Here is a 16,821-nt window from a genome sequence, read left to right on the forward strand (position 1 = left end):
GAAGCAACAGTAACCGATCTAACAACTGCGCCAGACACTTCCCTTATATAGGCGTTGCCGACCGCAGCGCCGTATTCTGCCTGTTTACATATCTCTGTATATGAATACGCATGCACATATCAGTTTCTCTGGCGCTTCAGTGTAAATGTGTAGACATGAAGAACAAAGACGTAGAATGTTAATAAAGTTTGTTTCATTTAAATGGCTTCAACAGTTTTCGCAATAAAAACTTCGTATACTGGGTGATCAAAAGGTCAGTATAAATTTGAAAACTGAATAAATCACAGAGTAATATAGATAGAGAGGTACAAATTGACACACATGCTTGGAAGGACATGGGGTTCAAAAAATGTCCGACAGATGGCGCTTCATCTGATCAGAAAAGCAATAATTAGCATAACAAAGTAAGACAAAGCAAAGATGATGTTCTTTTCTGGAAATGCTCAATATGTCCACCATCATTCCTCAACAATAACTGTAGTCGAGGAATAATGTTGTGAACAGCACTGCAAAGCATGTCCGGAGTTATGGTGAGGCATTGGCGTCGGATGTTGTCTTTCAGCATCCCTAGAGATGTCGGTCGATCACGATACACTTGCGACTTCAGGTAACACCGACGCCAATAATCGCACGGACTGAGGTCTGGGGACCTGGGAGGCCACGCATGACGAAAGTGGCGGCTGAGCACACGATCATCACCGAACGACGCGCGCAAGAGATCTTTCACGCGTCTAGCAATATGGGGTGAAGCGCCATCCTGCATAAACATCCTACGTTCCAGCAGGTGTTTATGAGCCAGGCTGGGGGTGGTGCGATTCTGTAACGGTGCGATTCTGTAACATACCGGCGTACCTCTCACCCGTTACGGTAGCAGTTTTGCTGTCCAGCGCCATCTGTCGGACATTTTGTGAACTTTATTTTTTTGGTTCTAATAAAACCCCATGTCATTCCAAGCATGTGTGTCAATTTTTACCTCTCTATCTACAATATTCCGCGGTTTATTAAGTTTTCAAATTTATACTGACTTTTTGATCACCTGGTATATTAGTTTTCAGTACGCCCTCGCATATTACAAAGCGGCCCTCTCGGAACGCGGAACTAGTTGCAGGTGGCCTATCTAACGACGGGTATATTTTTCCAGTGTTTGAGAATGAAAGCACTTAGCGACTTCGAACAAACTTAAAGCATAATTTCAAACCTTTTCTAATTTTTTCTCGCTTACATGCTTAACATCAACTATTTAACACATAAACTCATATGTAAAGTAATCAGTCGCTTGAAGCTGTTTTATAAATGGGAGTTCTAGTTTTTAAAGAATCTGGTGTTTACTGGTTATGATAGAAAACGTAAGTTGGAATACAGTAGGGTAGGTGACGGCTGACGGAGGAGTCGCAACGTGTGGGAGTGTGACTGGCACCGTGCCCAACTGCGAGCTGTCAGCTGCGAGATAGGTTAGAGGCGCGACCTTGCCGGCTGTCCTTGTTGATAAAATATATTACCAATGTCACGTTAATGGCCGCCAGCACGCCGCCCGGCCATAGCAACAGCTCGCGATGCACCGCGCTCTGTCTAAATTATAGCAGGGCCTAGGACCGCTGTGGGACGAAAAACTCGTGTGGGTCGGTTAAAAGGAACTTAGAGACACACGAAACAACAAGTACCGCGTTATCAACTCGTCTCCATCTCAAACACATCTACATCTACATCTACGTCTACATAGATACTCCTCAAGCCATCGTACGGAGCGTGGCGGAGGGTACCCTGTACCGGTACCTGTCATTTCCTATCCTGTTCCTCTCGCAAATACAGCGAGGGAAAAAAAGACTGTCTGTACGCCTCCGTATGAGCCCTAATTTCTCGAATCTTATCTTCGTGGTTTCTAAGCGCAATGTACACTACTGGCCATTAAAATTGCTACACCATGAAGATGACGTGCTACAGACGCGAAATTTAACCGACAGGATGAAGATGCTGTGAGATGCAAATGATTAGCTTTTCAGAGCATTCACACATGGCTGGCGCCAGTGGCGACACCTACAACGTGCTGACATGAAGAAAGTTTCCAACCGATTTCTCATACACAAACAGCAGTTGACCGGCGTTGCCTGGTGAATCGTTGTATGATGCCTCGTGTAAGGAGAAGAAATGCGTACTATGACGTTTCCGACTTTGATAAAGCCTATCGCGATTGCGGTTTATCGTATCGCGACATTGCTGCTCGCGTTGGTCGAGATCCAATGACTGTTAGCAGAATATGGAATCGGTGGGTTTAGGAGGGTAATACGGAACGCCGTGCTGGATCCCAACGGCCTCGAATCACAAGCAGTCGAGATGACAGGCATCTTATCCGATGCGGCCGGCTAGCTACAATAAGTTTCCACGCGGGAGGTAGCGTGTTTGAATGTTTATGGTGGAAGGAATATTCATCTCAAGAAGCGGGTGGTTATATTTGAAGTGCAACTACTCACGGGGGTCCAGTGTGGGCTGTAATTATCTTACAGTGACTAGAATATCTATATATGATAATTTGTTAATGTGGGACAGATTTATGCTGGAAAAAAATTAGTTACAATTTTGGCTACGAGGTGCAGATGTGGCGTTGTGCACCGTTTGGATGACTGTATGACAGTCATAGGCCGCCCGGTTGTCCGTGCGGTCTAACGCACTTCTTTCCGGGCGGGAAGGAGCGCCTGGTCCCCGGCACGAATCCGCCCGGCAGATTTATGTCCAGGTACGGTGAAACGCCCAGTCTGTGAATGGTTTTTAGGCGGTTTTCCATCTGCCTCGGCGAATGCGGGCAGGTTCCCCTTATTCCGCCTCAGTTACACTATGTCGGCGATTGCTGCGCAAACGAGTTCTCCACGAACGCCTACACCACCATTACTCTACCACGCAAACATAGGGGCTACAGTCGTCTGGTGTGAGACGTTCCCTGGGGGGTCCACTGGGGGCCGAACCGCACAATAACCCTGGGTTCGGTGTGGGTCGGCGGAGGGGTGAAGTGGACTGCGGTAGTCGTCGTGGACCACTGCGGCTGCGGCGGGGACGGAGCCTCTCCGTCGTTTCTAGGTCCCTGGTTAACACACAATACAATACAATATAATGACATCCATCCTGTCATTTGACTAGCCATAACGCGAGTGAACGGTATGGGTATCGAGAAGGAAGAGCGTGCGCTGTTAATAAAACTGTTTTATTTGAACGGCAGTGCTGCATTGAGAGAGTATCGCCAACTGAAACGTCTGAGGAGCGGCCTGATGTCATTATGTGGTTTAAAGATGATGATAATGAGCTTGGTGTGGCACTTGGAAGACGATGGCGTCCTATCTCGGTGGTTCAAATGGCTCTGAGCACTATGGGACTTAACACCTGAGGTCATCAGTCCCCTAGAACTTACAACTACTTAAACCTAACTAACCTAAGGACATCACACACATCCATGCCCGAGGCAGGATTCGAACCTGCGACCGTAGCGGCCGCGCTGTTCCACACTGAAGCGCCTAGAACCACTCGGCCACACTGGCCGGCGTTCTTGGAATTTTTTGACGATTGCTAGTACTGTATCTGGCCACGCAGCACGTGCCCCATGCAGTGCTAATATTCGTGCCGTGTCACGATAATTGTCCATTCCGTGGTCAACGGTACGGAAACTATTGCAGTCTACTTTACACTGGTATCCGTACAAGGTTCAGACGGTGCAGCAACCTCATGATCCGCACCAACGTTCTGAATCTGCTCTTCGGTTTCTCTTAGCGATCGAAGATGATGACGTGTTGCCGGGCAACACTGTCTGAGCGACGAAACACATTTTACATTACGGGGCACAGTGAATACACAGAACTCCAGATTTTGGGGTACTGTTAAATCACATGTTGTGCACAAAGACCCATAGAACTCGCCCTATGGGACTGTGTGGTGTGGATTTGCAAACACTTTTATTCTCGGTCCGTTCTTTGAAGAGAGTACATTTAGAGGGCCCCTCAGGTGTACCGTGACGTATGTACCATATCGAGACCTCCTCGTACAGCATTTGATTCCTGCTTTGAAGAGCGCAACTGCATGGAAACTATTGTTTTCGTACAAGATGGGGCCACACCTTATGTCGCTCGCCCAATGAAAGGTCTGCGTAATGCAGCCGTCCGCGAACGTGTTATCTCCAGAGATTTTCCATACACGTGGTCTGCAAAATCACCTGACCTGAATGCATGTGACTTTTAGGTCTGGAGGTATCTAAAAGAAAGTGTTTACCGGAGACACGTTCGGTCTCTGCCTGATCTGAGGGCCAGTAGACAGGAACACGTGGCTCTGATTCCACCAGAACAGCTGCGAGCAACTGTTGATGATGACGTCGCTTTGCTTTACGAATGCAGCATCTCGCCGACGTCTGCGGTGCATTATATCATTCACAAAAAATGGCTCTGAGCACTATGGGACTTAACTTCTGAGGTCATCAGTCCCCTAGAACTTAGAACTACTTAAACCTAACTAACCTGCCGGCCGCTGGTGGCCGCATGTTTCTAGGCACTTCAGTCTGGAACCGCGCGACCGCTACGGTCGCAGGTTCGAATTCTGCCTCGGGCATGGATCTGTATGATCTCCTTAGGTTAGTTAGGTTTAAGTAGTTCTAAGTTCTAGGGGACTGATGACCTGAGATGTTAAGTTCCATAGTGCTCAGAGCCATTTTCTAACTAACCTAAGGACAAAATTGTTAAGGCTTTCATGGCCACTTGTTGACAAACTGCCTATTGGCTTCTGTCTCGGGTTCTTCGGCCGGCGTTCATCTAATGATTTTTCTGACTTTTCGCCAGCACGAGTGGCTCGCATTGTCCACCAGCAATGGAGGGTGAAGCTTTGACAATGCCAGCCAGTGCTGGCGAAACGTCAGAAAAATCATTAGATGAACGCCGGCCGAAGAACCCGAGACAGAAGCCAACAGGCAGTTTGTTTAACCTAATGACATCACACACATCCAGGCCCGAGGCAGCATTCAAACCTGCGACCGTAGCAGTCGCGCGGTTCCAGACTGTAGCGCCTAGAACCGCTCGGCCACCCCGGCCGGCTATCATTCTCACTTGTTTCACATTTTCTGCTCACGTCCCGTTCTAATCAATTAATCTCTCTTGCATTCGCAGCGCCAGATTTGCACCTAGTGGCCAAAATTGGAACTAATTTTTTTGAGCGTAAATCGGTTTCCCATTAATGCATTAGCATATCTACAAAGTTTCGCTGCCATACAATAATTCCAGCCCATACTGGACATCTGTTTAACAACTCTTTAATTATTATAACAACCCGATACATGGATGAAAGGGGAGAAGCGGGGCTACTGTGTGATTGATGAGCAGGAGACAGTGTAGGATAGGATAGGTTATGAGCCGGTGTCGTCGTGCTCTTATTATCGCCAACAACACGAACAAAATGCTACACAAGGAGCTGCAGAAACGAACTCTAGTGTATTAGATAGCTTGAGATATTATTCAGTAGAGTGGCAGCCAGTTTACCTTGAAATTGTTGATCACAGTCATGTGGGCAGATAGTTGCAAAATAGGCTTCGTCGCTGCAGTGAGAGAGGGAAAAGCGGTTTCAGCGCCAGATATCTTGATTACATGCCATAGTCTCGTCCAGTGGTAACAGTAAAAGAAAAAAAAAGAAAAACTTTGCGCGAGACAGAAATATGTCAGTAAATTTATAATATTTTTTATTAATTGTTTCTTAAAAATTAAGACTTGTAAACTTACGATAATGGCATATAAAAAAACAATAATAAGGAACGGAATATCTGCACGAGTGATATTTCTCCCGCTAAAGAAAAATGCTAATGATTCTGCTGCATTGGTAACGAACATACCTAAGCTGCAAAATACGTCGAGCAAGGGACAGAGTACAGAATTAAAGTTTCCACCGTAGGTCTCTTTAGTGATTGCAGGACTTTGTCCAGCAATTGAGATGAAATTCTGTTCTGTCAATGGTGTTTGCATATGAAACAAGCCAACTTGTGCTGCGGTTTGTGTTCCACATTAAACTGTACTTTGCTTCGTAACTGGGTGGGTGAGCCGGTTCTTAAGTAGGAGAAAGACAGGGCCACAGCCACTTGTAATAGAACTCTGCCTAGTAATGCACCGTGGTTTTCAAACCAACTTGCAGGCCAGCTATGGCTTTAATTCTCGTACACTTACTTCCTGATTTGCCCAACATTGGTAGGTTTCAAGAATAAGATCCATGTGAGAACGCGTATAACTAAACAAGTCGTAGGTACCTCTAACGAATGAAGCATAATTCATGAAACCGTTTGTAAAGCATAGCTGGTCAAGAAACAAACCAGGCCCTTTTGAAAATAAAAATTCGTACTTCATAACAAACGCGATTTTTTATATTTATTTGTCTTATAGCTGCTTAGCTATTTATCCAGAGAAACTGTATTTAATGTATTTAGAACTTACATATTCATCTGACATATTTACAGTGTAACTTCAATGCTTCTATTTTCTCCCGTAATTTCATATTGTCACTCTAGATACCACGAACATGTAAACTTCCTTACTGTTATTTTTCGTTTTACGGTATAACACTCCTGTGCTGGTGTTCGTGATGACTGAAAATCGTATTTAATTCGTAGAACGTTTTGAAGGGTATTATCATTAGAGAGAAATGACTAATACGACTAGGACTAAAAAGATTGTGAACTCCTGAAATCGATCTAATAATGCGGTTTCTGGGGTTCGCTGTCTTCACACGTTTTAGGCTTATATACATTATAATAACCTATGCATGCTCGACATTTCCACGTAAACGACTGGATTGATTTATACTAGACTTTGTACACATGTCATTTACAATCTCGACAGAATCACTGTGAATAAGAACCACCTGCCTCCCATAATGGTGGGGATGAAAACGGGATGACATCGTAGAATAACTCAGGTATGTCTGGAACAATCTCAACCATTTTTAGTATAAAAGTGCTGTGGGTGAAAGATGCCGCTATTGCACCTCGAGATGGGGATTACAAGAGCGTGATATATAAGAAATGTATCGAAACGACCTGTTCATATTCCATTCATGTATTTCAGTTTTTCTTCATCGGGTCAGTGGCCTGTAATACATGGGATTTTTTGTATACACGAAGTATGTCTGTAGTAAAACGATGGTTGTTCGAAATCACATAAGTCACCACCGCCGTCGTCACTTACGGATGTCATACTGACGACACAAATTGGCATCATCAAATTACGTTATTGATGAAGCCACTGGTAACATCAATGTTGCTGACGTCACCGAATGTGCCAACAGATAAGTGGCGTATTCGGTGGTCATTTCTCCTGTGGCGTAGAATACCCGTTGCTGTGCAGCTCGCATGTGAACATATATTTGAACAAAAATGACGTTTTAATTTTGTCGCTAGTCTCTGTTCGTAGACTGTAAACAACTTTTGGAGCTCATGTTCACGTGCGAACCAGTGACTCATCAAGTTATAAAACTGTTAAATGTACATACACGTACGACGTTTCGAAAATACATGAAGACAAATGTGTATTGCTATCACTAAAAGGCCGTTTATCATACCGTAAAGATGGACCTCACAGAACAGGAAGATCAGAAATATTAAAAACAACCTTTTCAGATGTACAGTCTGTTATTTAAGTGAAAGGAACAGAGTTTGTGTTATATAGTGGACATAAATATCATGGAATTCAATTTTGTGTGTCTGTAATGTGCGCCGGAAAGCTGGAGCCTTTTGTGTTTGTCTGCAGCGCCACGTGGAGCAGCGTGTGTTCAGCGCCGGGCAGTTGGCAGCACGGCGTGCCCCGTTAGACGGACGCTGCAGCGGCAGCGGCGCCGCCAGCCGCCATTGTCTGTAACAAAACGCTCATACCTTGTTTGTTTTCTGATTGCAGGTTCTCGCGCCCGCTGGCACCACCCTTTACTTCCTCGATCATTCATGAGGTAATTATTATTCTTTAATACTTATACCCACCCTTGTCTTTGAGATGTTATTCACTATTATCCTTTGTTGCGTGGGGACCCATGTAACTTCCTTTGTAAGCAGTCGTTCCGATATTGGTCTCTTGAAGAATACGTGACTCATATCATCGTTTAAATATACGAAATAGCAAAAATTTCTTGATATACTTACGTAATTGTTAAAACTCTTCAGAGACGGTAATTAATTAATTAATGAATCAGTGCGTTATTGTTCAAATAGTTCAAATGGCCCTGAGCACTATGGGACTTAACATCTGAGGTCATCAGTCCCCTAGAACTTAGAACTACTTAAACCTAACTAACTTAAGGACATCACACACATCCATGCCCGAGCCAGGATCCGAACCTGCGACGTAGCGGTCGCGCGGTTCCAGACTGAAGCTTGGTCACTGCGGCCGGCTTAGTTATTGTTCTTTAGTTTGTCTTTGCTCCAGAGCAGTCGTCATCAATCTGCGGTCCGAATTAGGCCTTCGTGCGGTCTGCGTTCCCAGCCGTATTTTAGTTCTCAGCCGTATTTTATAATAAAATGCATCTACCTACTAACAGCCGAATCCAGAAACGAGAACCAACGTTAACAGCTTCGTAAGACAGCAGCTTCCCTGCTCAGCAGGCAACAAAAATACTTGGGCAGGTATATTGTAAGGTGGACTTATCTGTGGTGAATTCGGCGGTGATCTTAAAGAGTTGGCCGTTTACCTCAGGGGCAGAGAGGTACGTAGCGTGACCACTGTTGGGTTAGATGGTCCGAGAAGGTGAATATTTTGTTAGTGTTTCAGTGCTGACAACTCAAGCGCGTGCGCGACTCGTACCGATCAGCAGCTGAGGCGTAAATTTTAGGACGAAAGTAACATTGATTTGTGGACGCGCATTATTGAGACGCTCATCTTCACTTGTGGTGCATATTTGTAGCGAGGTGCATGGAGTTAAATTACGTCTGTTGTAATGCAACTCAATGAGTTGAAGAAAAGTGGCATTCAAAAATTTATTAAACATTTCTGATCATGTCGTACATTACATAATGTCACAATAAATTTAACTATAACTTACATTACTGTTATTATCCAGTTAATGATTCGCTCATATAGACAGTGCAATAACCGTACTTCAGGCAATTACAGTGTCAAAGCTTTGACGTCGGTGAATGTGGGAGCCATGCCATCCGAAACGGGAAACAGTCGACACGGAGAGTTCCGAATGATGCCGACTCTTAACGATCAGTACTAGTGGGCCGACGGAAAACTTATCGCATCCCTACTATAGCTAGTCTATTGGGGACTCAGAGCATACTAATATGTGTAAGTTACCAGGTAATAATAAGATCGGCGTATACGCGGCCTAGGTTTGGAATTTTGACGACTCCTTATCTAGAGAGATCAAATTAAGCTGCCAAAACTTCTCATACATAATCCTACATATGAACCAAGCTACGATAGTTTCGATAATATTCGTTCATAAATTCGTTTATCTAGTAGATGGTCATAGTTACATATGTCCCTTAGGGTTGTTTGTCGTTTTCTGTCGTTTGTTTCTGTAATTCGTCCAACTCATACATTATATCGCCTCCATGGAGTGACGAAAAGCCGATATGTATAGCCCAGTTCGATTGCCGTGGCCTTTACGAGGCTCACTGAGCTTTGTGAGCTCAAAAGAGACGCTGGTCGAACAAATAAGCTAAATGTGAACGCAAACCGCCGAAATGGAATCAGATCGAAAGGCTTGCGCCTTGCTGGAATGCACACGACGTTATTTATTGATTTAATTAATTATTAGACTGATTTCAATAACTACCGCAACAATATCTCTTTCAGTGCGATCCGAGAGCCCATAATGTCATCCGGATTATTTGACAACATAAGAACAACTTTATAAATAGGAAACAAAAAGAAAATCCATAATTAATAGTTTCCAGGTTCGTGCGTGGGCTTGAATAAATCTTCGGAAACGTCAGTCAGAGAAATCAGGAATTTTTTTAAGCATCTCGCACTGATTTTTTTCTTAATTCGATTTTACTTTTATGTAAATGCTGTGAATAGTGACATAGAATTTTAACTTAACCACGTTGTTTATTGCCCCATTCGACGAATTATCAGTCGCGAAATTAGATATATCCTTGCAAAATCAGTTTCGTTTAGTTAGCGTATAATTTGATATTTGCTGCACACTAAGCAATGAAGCGTTTCTTTTATATTTTCGAGTTTTGTGCTTTTTGCCTGTGTTACAGTTATGTATGAATTTCGAAGTAATCATTTTCACTGTCGTAATTATTGATAAGTTATCTTGTTAGCTGCAGTCACCGAAACGGGCAACACGAAACACAGAATACAACAACTGCCAAATAGAAAAGTATTGGGATATGGTTTCCGCCGCTGCGTGATTAGCTCGGCATAGTCTTTGTACCGCTCTTCAATCGCATTCAGTGAATCCACGCACGAGAAATATGTCGTCCAACTCTTCATCGATAAAGCTTTCCGGATTGCTATGTACGGCTTAACGATCAATACTGCCGGAAAAACAAACCCATCACAGGACCGAGCAGTAGTGAGTGGGTATTACTGTCGTCAACGGCCAGTACCGTTAGTTTACGGAACAAGTTTGTTTGCAGACAAAACACACAACACAACCATAGACACTGGCACCGTTGTGCAGTTTCTTTAGTGCACTGCAGATGCAAAAATAAACTGGGGTCAAAGTAAAACGAAATGCAATTACTTTGTAGAGAGCTACCGGAGACCAGAGGCCTCTTACACCAAAACACAGTACCTCCCGAATATCCAAGTTAATGGAGACCCAAGACTGCATCTATAACCTAAACACACGGATAATCCAAACTACACGTGTTTTTACCGGTCAAATTGAAACAGGTGATAGTGGTTCCACAACCGATTAAACTGAGATAGGGAACCAATGATGGGAAATGCCTATTTATTGTGTGATGTCCGTCACAGCATACACCGCATAACAACGACGTAACTCATAGTAATTGTTCAAAGCGACGACCGCCAGTCATTGTGCGTGTATTGCAACAGCCGCCGGCCGATGTGGCCGAGCGGTTCTAGGGGCTTCAATCTGGAACTGCGCGACCGCTACGGTCGCAGGTTCGAATCCTGCCTCGGGCATGGATGTGTGTGATGTCCTTAGGTTAGTTAGGTTTAAGTAGTTCTTAGTTCTAGGGGACTGATGACCTCAGATGTTGAGTCCCATAGTGCTCAGAGCCATTTGAACCATTTTGCAACAGCCCATGTAGTTCTGCCGCACTCTGGCAAAGATTCCGGGTGTCTGTTGTATACTGTAACAGGCAACGGTTGATAAAAAGCATTCTCCCTCACCACTAGACAGACGTATGTACACGACTTAGCTCATAGCACGTGTGTCGTGAGAAGACCGCATACATCGGACCGGTGCATTACCTTTGCAGCACGGACACCACTATCCCTTATGTCAAGTTGTTCATTGCATAAGACAACCTGTCATATGTTCATCGTGAGGTGTGTTACTGTGTACAGTGCTTGACGCGTAGTAAAAGATGGCACGTTAATCGTCACGAAGGTAAGCAGACATGTGCTGAATATACGGTGCAGTAGGATGCAGTGCCCATAAGGCAGCACTAATGTAGAGAGAACGCTTTCCCAACGGGCGTCATCCTAATTGGAAGCAGTTTATCTCCATGAACACCAACTTATGAGAGCCGCTAAAGACATGCCCGAACACCAGAATTTTTCGAGAATATTGTGTACGATCGTGTGGTCGACTACCCAGCAATAAGCGCCCGTCAACTTGCTCGTGAAACACCCGCCAGGTTAGCCGAGAGCGCTCATGTGCTGCTTCCTGGACTCGGGTAGGCGTGCCGGCCCCGGATCGAATCCGCCCGGCGGATTGACGACGAGGGCCGGTGTGTCGGCCAGCCTGGATGTGGTTTTTCGGGGGTTTTCCACATCCCACTAGGTGAATACCGGGCTGGTCCCAACGTCCCGCCTCAGTTACACGACTCGCAGACATCTGAACACGTTTCACACTATTCCATGAGTTACACTAGACTAAGACAGCTGGGGTACACTAATTCCGTACTGGTGGGTACAGAGTGGCGGCAGGAAGGCCACCCCCTAACATTAATCATTGCCAAATCCGATCGTAACCATGCCTATCCTGCGAAAGCTCAGGATAAAGGCATAAGCAAAAGAAAAAAAAGAATTTGCTCGTGAAATGCACACTTCAACGATACAGTGTGGAGAGTACTGGTGGAACAGGTATTACACCCCTATCATAAAGAACGTGTCCGAGCACTGGGACCAACGGATTCTGAGCCCTCCCTTCACTTCTGTCAATGGATTATCAACTGCAGCGCAGTAATCCCGAACTTCATACTGTTTGTATTGTTCACGGATGAGGCCTCATTCACCCCTGATGGTGTTCTTAACAGCCGCAACTGCCATGTCTCGAGTGAGTATATCACCACGTCACTCACATCTGTGGCCACCAACAACGATTTTCGATCAACGTATGGGTGGGCATTGTCCAAGGTCACCTAATAGGACCTCATTTGCTGCCTCCGCTTTTGACTGGTCCAGTTACCTTGAGTTGCTGAGAGTTGTGCTGCCGCAGTTCTTAGAGACTCTACCCCTTGTTGCCCGCGAAAGGACGTGGTTTCAACACGACGGTGCACCAACCTCTTTGATGTTAATGTCAAATGGTTCAAATGGCTCTGAGCAACGCTTTCCCAACGGGCGTCATCCTAATTGGAAGAAGTTTATCTCCATGAGCACCAACTTATGAGAGAAGGGGTCTGTCACGCCACAGAGAGCCGCCAAAGACATGCCCGAACACCAGAATTTTTCGAGGAGATTGTGTATGATCGTGTGGACTCAACATCTGAGGTCATCAGTCCACTAGAACTTAGAACTACTTAAACCTAACTAACCTAAGGACATCACACACATCCATGCCCGAGGCAGGATTCGAACCTGCGACCGTAGCGGTCACCTGGTTCCAGACTGAAGCGCCTAGAGCCGCTCGGCCACACCGGATGTTAATTTCCGCGAGCACCTGAAGAACACGTACCTTCATCGTTGGCCTGGAAGGGGAAGTCCTGTACCATGGCCAGCGCGATCACCGTATCTCACACCTTTGGACTTATTCCTCTGGGGTTACGTCAAGACGTTGGTATATCAAATTCCATTAGAAAAGAATGAAGACCTGCTTTCTAGGGTCCAAGCTGTCTGTCTCCTGGTACAACAGACATCAGGGATCTTATGAGAGAGTGCGGCAGAACTTCATGCACCATTGGTATGTCCGACCCCGGTAGCTGAGTGGTCAGCGCGACAGAATGTCAATCCTAAGGGCCCAGGTTCGATTCCTTGCTGGGTCGGAGATTTTCTCAGCTCAGGGACTGGGTGTTGTGTTGTCCTTATCATCATCATTTCATCCCCATTGACGCGCAAGTCGCCGAAGTGGCGTCAAATCGAAGGACTTGCACCAGGCGACCGGTCTACCCGACGGGAGGCCCTAGTCACCATTGGTATGCATGCATTGAGACTATCGTTCGTCAGTTTGAGAAATTAATATGAGCTACGTTGTTGCTATCCGGTGTACGCTTTTTATGTCCAGAAATCTGCATTACCGATCATTGGTTCACTCTCTCAATATAACGGTTGTGGACCCACTATCACCTATTTCAATTTTATCCAATAGCTTTGAGGCACCCCGTGTATACGCATGCTACATTTTATCATTTGAAAGCCCGCTACATTAATTACGCATTACCGGGCGGACTCTGACAACTGATTTGCGAAATTGTGCTTAACGTTCTTTACTTCATATCATTTGCTTTCTGTTCGCTTTCAGAAAATATCTTCTAATTTTCCCTTTTTGTTGTTTGTTCTTTTTTTTTTCGTTTCGTCGGTTCTCATTTTCCGGAGTCACAACGCGATTAAAGTGAAACGAACTTGGCCTACATACTCTGAAGGAAACTAAAAGTCCCTGCTTCGGGAAGGTAGCAGGCCGGAGTGGCCGAGCGGTTCTAGGCGCTACAGTCTGGAGCCGAGCCACCGCAACGGTCGCAGGTTCGAATCCTGCCTCGGGCATGGATGTGTGTGATGTCCTTAGGTTAGCTAGGTTTAATTAGTTCTAAGTTCTAGGCGACTGATGACCTCAGACGTTAAGTCACATAGTGCTCAGAGCCATTTGACCCATTTTTTTCGGGAAGGTAGTACTAAGTGGCTGCTGCCGGACGACTTGACTGGCGTAGCGGTAATTTTGTTTACGTGCCACCGTGTAACTTTGTTTTCTGTAGAAAAAAAAAAAAGTTAGGTAATGAAATATTAACTCCAAACTCTAGTTTAACGGTTTAAGCAGCGCACTGCAGTCAAGTTCTCAGGACACGACTTAATCGACAGACATCATCATAGTTTAACCGATTTGAACGGAACATTTGTAAATTATATGCAGAAACCTTTCTTGTGAGTCAATTATTGACACTGTATCGAAGTCCCTACAGCAGTTCGTGAGATTAGCCTTCAGACAGAAACGTGGCTAGGGACGATTTAGTGACAACAGATCAACGCATTTCAGTGCGTCAGAGTGCGTTCTAATGGGTTTCTCGATCGCCTTGTCTTCGCTCTCTTTCTCTACCTAACACACTTCGTTCACCATATCTGCGTCCGGTAAAACGTGAGCCATACGCACAATGGTGTTTTACAAACGAAATTATTCGTTCTAACTGTACCAGTACTACAGTCTTCGTTTAATTTTTTCAATCAGAAATCGCCGCACTTTGCACGGTATCCACAAACGCGATAATCCGCAGCATGACGTTCGGAGGCTTTGTATACTCAGAAAATACACTACTGGCCATTAAAATTGCTACACCGAGAAGAAATGCAGATGATAAACGGGTGTTCATTGGACAAATATATTATACTAGAACTGACATGTCATTACATTTTCACGCAATTTGGGTGCACAGATCCTGAGAATTTAGTACCCAGAACAACCACCTCTGGCCGTAATAACGGCCGTGATACGCCTGGGCATTGAGTCAAACTGAGCTTGGATGGCATGTACAGGTACAGTTGCCCATGCAGCTTCAACACGATACCACAGTTCATCAAGAGTAGTGACTGGCGTATTGTGACGAGACAGTTGCTCGGCCACCATTGACCAGACGTTTTCAATTGGTGAGAGATCTGGAGAATGTGCTGGCTAGGGTAGCAGTCGAACATTTTCTGTATCCAGAAAGGCCCGTACAGGACCTGCAACATGCGGTCGAGCATTATCCTGCTGAAATGTAGGGTTTCGCTGGGATCGAATGAAGGGTAGAACCACAGGTCGTAACACGTCTGAAATGTAACGTCCACTGTTCAAAGTGCCGTCAATGCGAACAAGAGGTGACCGAGACGTGTAACCAAAGACACCCCATACCATCACGTCGGGTTATACGCCAGTATGTCGATGACGAATACACGCTTCCAATGTGCGTTCACCGCGATGTCGACAAACACGGATGCGACCATCATGATGCTGTAAACAGAACCTGGATTCATCCGAAAAAATGACGTTTTGCCATTCGTGCACTCAGGTTCGTCGTTGAGTACACCACCGCAGGCGCTCCTGTCTGTGATGCAGCGTCAAGGGTAACCGCAGCCATGGTCTCCGAGCTGATAGTCCATGCTGCTGCAAACGTCGTCGAACTGTTCGTGCAGATGGTTGTTGTCTTGCAAACCTTCCCATCTGTTGACTGAGGGATCGAGACGTGGCTGCACGATCCGTTACAGATAAGATACCTGTCATCTCGACTGCTAGTGATACGAGGCCGTTGGGATCCAGCACGGCGTTCCGTATTACCCTCCTGAACCCACTGATTCCATATTCTGCTAACAGTCATTGGATCTCGACCAACGCGAGCAGCAATGTCGTGATACGATAAGCCGCAATCGCGATAGGCTACAATCCGACCTTTATCAAACTCGGAAACGTAATGGTACCCATTTCTCCTCCTTACACGAGGCATCACAAAACGTTTCACCAGGCAACGCCGGTCAACTGCTGTTTGTGTATGAGAAATCGGTTGGAAACTTTCCTCGTTTCAGCGCGTTGTAGGTGTCGCCTCCGCCGCTAACCTTGTGTGAATGCTCTGAAAAGCTAATCATTTGCATATGACAGAATCTTCTTCTTGTCGGTTAAATTTCGCGTCTGGAGCACGTCATCTTCGTTGTGTAGCAATTTTAATGGGCAGTAGTGTATCCCCAAACAACCTCAGAAATTTTGTCGGTTAAGCTGTGGTTCATCCTGAAGCGTTTAGAATGTAAGCGGGTTATTGGCAGGCCTGCGGAGTGGGTCGCCAAAAGGTGTTAAAGTGAGGAACGGCTGAGTGGTAATGTCTTTCGCCATTGTGTCGATAACATTGAGCTACATATAGCAGCCAGCCCCAACCCTTGCGTGTGCCGTGGAGGGCAGGAAACGCTCTAGAAATCGTCGGCTGCGCTGCGAGAGAAGAGGGGGGAGCGACAGAGTGCGTGGTTTTGTGGAGGTCGCTAACCGGAAGCCACAGACGGCCTTGCTCGTGTACTTCCGGCGCCGCGCCGCCACCTGCAACGGCCTTCCCGCAACAGACTCGCTGCTTCTAGAGCTCTCTCAGAGACTATTCCGGCTATTCAGATAGGTCAGACGAGTCTACCGCACCGCACATGTATGAGGAGAAAAAGGGGGCTACACAGCAAATTCTGCAAGAAAATACTCAAGTACACTGGTGTCCAAAATTAAGGCATCAATCCGGGCGGGAAGGAGCGCCTGGCACGAATCCTCCCGGCGGATTTGTGTCGAGGTCCGGTGAACCGGCCAGTCTGT

The 16,821-nt window shown here is 45.7% G+C and overlaps 1 protein-coding gene across 3 annotated transcripts in view; it reads left to right on the top strand.

Annotated features, from left to right (window-relative positions):
• The window catches only part of LOC124554716 (nuclear hormone receptor FTZ-F1 beta), a 408,700-nt gene that overhangs the window by 138,156 nt on the left and 253,723 nt on the right, over window positions 1–16,821 (top strand). For all 3 annotated transcript variants that reach the window (XM_047128362.1, XM_047128363.1, XM_047128364.1), the window contains exon 2: window positions 7,896–7,944. The gene's annotated coding sequence lies outside the window, so the exon portion shown is untranslated. The remainder of the gene's footprint in view (window positions 1–7,895; window positions 7,945–16,821) is intronic.

This window comes from Schistocerca americana, chromosome X (assembly GCF_021461395.2).
Source record: "Schistocerca americana isolate TAMUIC-IGC-003095 chromosome X, iqSchAmer2.1, whole genome shotgun sequence".
Lineage (NCBI taxonomy): Eukaryota > Metazoa > Arthropoda > Insecta > Orthoptera > Acrididae > Schistocerca > Schistocerca americana.